The sequence below is a fragment of the Arachis ipaensis genome, chromosome B9 (genome assembly GCF_059453495.1).
Source record: "Arachis ipaensis isolate K30076 ecotype BB chromosome B9, ASM5945349v1, whole genome shotgun sequence".
NCBI lineage: Eukaryota > Viridiplantae > Streptophyta > Magnoliopsida > Fabales > Fabaceae > Arachis > Arachis ipaensis.
Window position 1 is genome coordinate 40548558 of NC_142444.1, and position 6714 is coordinate 40555271.

Sequence of the window (6714 nt, forward strand, 5' to 3'; positions counted from 1 at the left end):
AATTGATAAGGGTCTTATTTACATGGAAGCTTCAACATGTACGTGAGAAAACAATAAAAGCACATGGCATACCAGTGGTGCAGAATTTGCAACACAGGGGAGGAGTGTGGGTAATGAAAATATCAATATAAGTTCATGTCAATGAAAATAAAGTGCAAGTATCATAAAAGATTGGCATTCACAGATAATTAATATCATCCCACAGTGTAAAACAAGTTACTAAGCACCAAAGTAAATTCAAGAAAAGATGCAACAGTTGAATAAGAAAATTTTTAACACGAATGAAAAAAATAATAAATTTAGAAAAGAAAATAAAAATATGCGTAAATTTAAAATGCAATGAATGAAATATGCAAGTAAAATAGAATGAGGGTGAAAAGGAATGAGAAGTGAAAGAAATAAAGTAAGAAAGAAAGAAGAAAAGATAGAAGAAATTAGGATTAGAGAAGAAAAGAGAAGATAATTGGCGCTGATCCGGATAAGTTGTGCGGCGCAGGCGACGCGGACGCGTGAGTCACGCGATCGCGTGACCTGATTTGTGCGATTGACGCGAGTGCAGCCTCGCGTTTGTGCAACTCTCTGTTTCAATCTCATTTTGCCAAAATTTAGGGTGACACGGTCGCGTGGTTGACGCAATCGCGTGGATGGCCTGATTTTGTAAAATGAACATGTACTAAACATTTATTTCACATTTTCATATGATTATTGAATGCATGAACATGTACTAAACATTTCTTTCACATTTTCATAAAGAAGTTTAACATACTTAATTTCCAAAACCAAATGTTTCCAAACCCATTTTCTCCACACTTAATTCATGAGCACTCTCACTAGTCTAAGCTAACCAAGGATTCAAATTAAGGACATTATTGTTTTCCGCTTAGAGTTAGTGATAAGCTAAAGTAAAGAACAAAGGGGTATAATAGGCTCAACATTGGTTTGCAAAGGATAATGAAAGGGTAAGGCCATATGGGTATGTAAGCTCAGTAAAACAAGGCCTCAATCATATAAGTGCATGCATACATCAAACAATGGAAATATAGAATCAAGCAAGACAAAGATTACAATTTTAGAGAGAACAACACACACCAAAAATAAAATATTGGTTGATAAAATTCAACCAATTCAAATAAGCTTAAAAATCTCACAGGTTTTGTGTGTTCGAGTTCTAAACCATGTTCCAGTATAAAATTTCTTCAAACAAGTTTAATAAAAAGTTTTAATTTAAATTAGTGAAATACTCTAAAAAGTTTCTTGAAAAGGTAAATATTACTTTAACCAAGTGGTGGTAAAATATGCAAAAAATCAAATAAATATGCAATCAAACATGCAAATGCAACAACTAACAAGGAAAATAAACCATTGGCGTTGAGAAGAAAATAACTAACCCATGGAAGTCGGTATTGACCTCCCCATACTTAAAGATTACACCGTCCTCGGTGCATGCTAAGATGTGCAAGTGGACGGGCTGCTACAACTGATGCTTTTCTCTAGAGATTGTGCAGATGGACTTGTCTATTGCCCTATATAGAAGTTTTCCTTTTCCTTCTTTGGTGGCTAGCCTGAAAGAAGAGGAAAAAGAAGAAAAAGTAACCCAGAAATAAAGATAAGAAAATAAATAAAGTCTGGGTGGGTTAATGCCAAATAATGAGGGTCTCAATTTACATGGTAGCTACAACATGCAAGTGAGAAAATAATAGAAGCACATGGCATACCAGTGGTGCAAAAGTTGCAACAATGGGGGAGAGAGTGTGGGTAATGCAAGATAGTGTAAGTTCATGTCAATGCAAGATAATATAAGTATCATGAAGGAGTAGCATTGACTTATGAAGAGTAATACCCAGTCAGAGTAAAACAAGTCATAAAGCACCAGAATAATTCAAGAAAAGATGCAACAACTGAATAAGGACATTTAACACCAATGGAAAAATAATGAACGTAGAAAAGAAAATAAAAATATGCACAAAATTAAAATGCAATGAATGAAAGTATGCAAATAAATTAAGTAAAATAGAATGGAAAAGAATAAGGATGAGAAGTTAAAGGGATGAAGAAAAAAGAAAGAAAGAAGGGAGGAGAAATTAAAAAAATGAGAAAGAATAAAGAAGGAAGAAGAGAGAAGAAAGAAATAAGAAGGGAAAAGAAAAATTAGGATTTGGGGAATAAAAGATAAGATATTAGGCACTAATCTGGATAAGCTGTGCGTCGCATGCGATGCGGATGCGTGGGGCACACGATCGCGTGGTGTGTGATAAGTTCAGGTGACGCGGACGCGTGGGTCACGCGATCGCGTGGCCTGATTTGTGCTATTGGCGCAAGTGTAGCCTCGCGTTCGCGCAACTCTCTGTTTGAAATGCAATTTACCAAAATTTAGGGTGACGCGTTCGCGTGGGTGACGTGGACGCATGAATGGCCATATTTTGAAAACGACGCGGACGTGTGGGGCATGCGTTCACGTGATAGGGCTTGTGCTTCTAGCATCATTCCAGCCCCACTCCATCATAACTCTCTGCCATACAGCTCTTAACGTCGATTTTGTAGGGCCACGCGTTCGCGTGGGTGACGTGGACGCGTGGGGAGGCTATTTTTCAAAGTGATGCGGGCGCGTCAGCGACGCAGTCGCGTGGGCATGTTTGTGCCTAAGGCACACCTCTAGCCACGCTCCCGCGTGACTTTCTGTTCAATTCTCTTTTCTTCCAAATGCACCTATGACGCGGATGCGTCAGCGACGCTTGCGCGTCGCGTGCATTTTTTTATGCAATTTACAGAATGAAAAATGCAAATGTAAATGCAGACTATATGCAGAGAATATGAGAAGAGTCATTAACAAAAACAAAATAGAATAAAGTAAAATAAAACCAAGATTGAAACTGAACGATCATACCATGGTGGGTTGTCTCCCACCTAGCAGTTTTAGTTAAAGTCCTTAAGTTGGACATTTGATGAGCTCCTTATCATGGTGGCTTGTGCTTGAACTCGTCTTGAAACTTCCACCAATGCTTGGACCTCCAATAAGCTCTATCAATACCAAGTGAATTCCTCAAGCTTTGATGGAGTTCTTCACAAGCTTTGAGCTCCCAAATTTGATCCTCATATATTTCCAGATCCCAATTCTTGTTTCTACACCCGTCTTGAAGTGGATCACCATTGTTCCAACCGGGTGATGAGCAATTGGAATTCTCACTGAGACACCCACACGTCCTCCTGGACCCATTCAATCGAGCTCTACACCAATACTTGCACTTCAACTTGGAGTGTGCAACCGTTTTGAACCTTGCAGGGCAACTCCTACCACTAACCATTTTCCTCTTACTTACCCACTTGAATGTTGTAAAGGATGACGGTAACTTAGGCGGAGAGGTCTCCAACAACTTTGCCAAGGTGATTGCAAGCTCTACTCCCTTGTGCTCTTCTTTGACAACTTCCACCTCTTTGCAAGCTTCTTCAATTCCAACCTCTTCCTCTTGGTAGCTTTCTTCTAATTCAATCTCTTCTTTATTGTTCACCAAGGGCATGGGAGGTTGTGCTTCTTCTTCTTTGATCTCTATATCTAGTCCAATGGGAGAGGATTCAAATGTAGATAAGAATTCATCAATGATTGAATCCATCTCTTGATCATCTCCTTCAAAGTCTTCAACCATGATATGCCTTGGAGGTTGTACACCCTCCTCAACAACAAATTTAAACTCCTTAGAAAGGGGCTCTATGACTGGGCTTTCCCATGGACGTTTCGCATCTCCTAAGTCTTCGACCACTTCTTCCTCTTCAATAATTCTGGCTTCCTCTAATTGTTCCAATACAAAGTCATACTCCTTACTGTCCACCGGAGTTTCTAGTGTCTCCTTCATGCTACGTTCTTCATTAGATTCTCCACATGAAGCCATGGGAGTTCCTTGAGTGCCCGAACGTCGGGAAGGTAATCGATTTATTGCTTGCTCCAGTTGATGAAGGGTTGCATGAAATTGATCTACTGTTTCCTTGAGGCAAGCCTGTGATTCTTGGGTTGATGGATATGGACATGGTGCATATGGAAGTGGTGGTTCTTGGGAGTAATTGAATTGGAATTGGGGTGGATAAGGGTTAGGGTCATATGGAAGTGAATGGTGTAAAGGAGCTTGTAAGTTTGGTGGTTCAAAGGTATGTTGAGGAGGTGGTTCATTGGCATATGATGGAGCTTGCTGGTAACTACAAGGGGGTCCACCATATCTATCATCTTGGTACGCAACTCGGAATGGCTTTTGACCATAGTAATTTAGTGGAGGTGGTTTGTCACGAAAGGGTCCACCATAACTAATGTCTTGGTATGCATCACAGAATGGTTGTTGGTTATAGCGCATTGGTGGGGGTTGTTGCCAAGAGAGTTGATCAAATCCTTGTGGCTCCTCCCATCTTTGATTCTTCCAACCTTGATGCCTATTTTCATTATAGTTTCCATTCCTTACAACAACATTGGAACCAAACTTGAAACCAGAGGGGTGAGAATTCATAGTAGCAATTAAAGACAAAAATTAATAAAAATCAACTCATAAAACTAGAAACACTAACAAAGAAACAAAAAATCAAATAAAAATAAATAAACAAGCAAAAGCAAATATTTACAATAACCAATAATAAGGCACACGTTTGCAATTCCCCGGAAACGGCGTCATTTTGACGAATCGGGATTTTATGTCGGTAAAGAATTTTTATAAAAATAATCGTGTTGTAAGTATAGTTTCTAAACCAACAGAAAATCCTTTTGTACAAAAACTTTGGTTGTCACAATTAACAAAACCCAATAAAATTTATAACCGAAGTATTCAAACCTCGGGTCGTCTTCTCAAGGAATTGCAGGGAAGTATGATTTATTATTGGTTATGAAAATTGTATATTTTGGGTTTTTGAAATAAGGAACAAGTAATTTAAATGGCAAGAAAAATAAATTAATAATTATAAAGAAAACTCTTGGCAAGGTATGAGAACTGGGAATCCTATCCTAGTTATCCTTATCAGGTGTGATGAGAATTGGATTTTGCTCCCACTTAGTTAACCCTTACTAAATAAAGGTAAGTCAAGTGGATTAATTAACTTGATTCCTAAGTCCTAGTCAACTCCTATGGAAAGACTAGCCTTAGAGGGATCCAAATCAATTAGCAATCCTAATTTCCAATCAACTGCTGAGTTTGATAACTCAAGCGTTACCAATTACTTAACCGAAGTCAAAAGGAGAAAATAAATCATAAATTAAATTGAAAGCATCAAAAATAGAATAAAACAATCATAAATCTGAAATACCTCAAATAATATTAAATAGAATATTCAATTCTAACATAGGAAAGTTCATAAATCAAATTGAAAAGATAAATAACAATTAAAGTAATAGAATAAATAAAAGTATAAAATAAATTAAAGGAACATTGAACCTGGAATGAAGAAATAACCATAAACTGAGAGGAATCCTAATCCTAAAAATCTAAATCCTAAATCCTAAATCCTAAGAGAGAGGAGAGAGCCTCTCGCTCTAAAACTACATTTAAAACCTAAAATTGTGAATATGAAAGTTGTCTTCGTTGTATTTCATGAATGGATTGATTCCCCCACTTTATAGCCTCTAAACTGTATTTTCTGGGCCGAAAACTGGGTCAAAAATAGCTTAGAAATTGCCCCCAACAATTTCTGGTACGTACAGGTTGCTGCAAAGTCACGCGGTAGCGTCGTCCACGCGTTAGCGTGGATTACGTTTTTGCCAAGTCACGCATCCGCGTGATCCACGCGTGCGTGTCGCCTGGCTTCGGAGCAATTATAGCAAATTATATATCGTTGTGAATCCCCAGACGTTAGCTTTCCAACGCAATTGGAACCGCGTCATTTGGACCTCTGTAGCTCAAGTTATGGTCGATTTAGTACCAAGAGGTCAGGCTGGACAGCTTTAGCAGTTCCTTCAGTTTCTTGTATTCCTTCCACTTTTGCATGCTTCCTTTCCATCTCTAAGCCATTTCTGCCCTGTAATCTCTGAAATCACTTAACACACAAATCAAAGCATCGAATGGTAATAAGAGAGGATTATTAATTAGCAATTTAAGACCAAAGAAACATGTTTTCAATCATAGCACAAAATCAAGAAGGAAATTGTAAAACCATGCATTTTGTATGGATAAGTGTATGAAAGATTGATAAAATCCACTCAATTGAGCATAAGATAAACCATAAAATAGTAGTTTATCAGCGCACGCGTGGACGACGCGGACGCGTGCCTAGCGCAAAATGGCAGCGACGCGCACGCATGGACGACGCGGACGCGTGCCTTGAGCAGAACGCAATTGACGCGTACGCGTGACTGACGCATACTCGTGATAAGGAAAAGTCTCAGATGACGCGAACGCGTGACCCACGCGCACGCGTGATAGACGCCATGTGCAGGAATCTGCAGAAAATGCCCTCAACGATTTCTGGGCCCCTTTCTGGCCTAGATCCAAGCCCAGAAACACATAATAGAAGCCAGAGAATGGGGGAATCAACAACAACAATTCATACAACTTTCATTCACATAATTTTAGGTTTAGATGTAGTTTTAGAGAGAGAGAGAGCCTCTCTCCTCTCTCTTAGGATTAGGATTTAGGATTTCTATTATGATTAGGCTACTTCTCTTCAGTCACAGGTTCAATGTTCCTTTAATTTATTTTCTACTTTTATTTATTCTATTACTTTAATTGTTATTTATCTTTTCAATTTGGC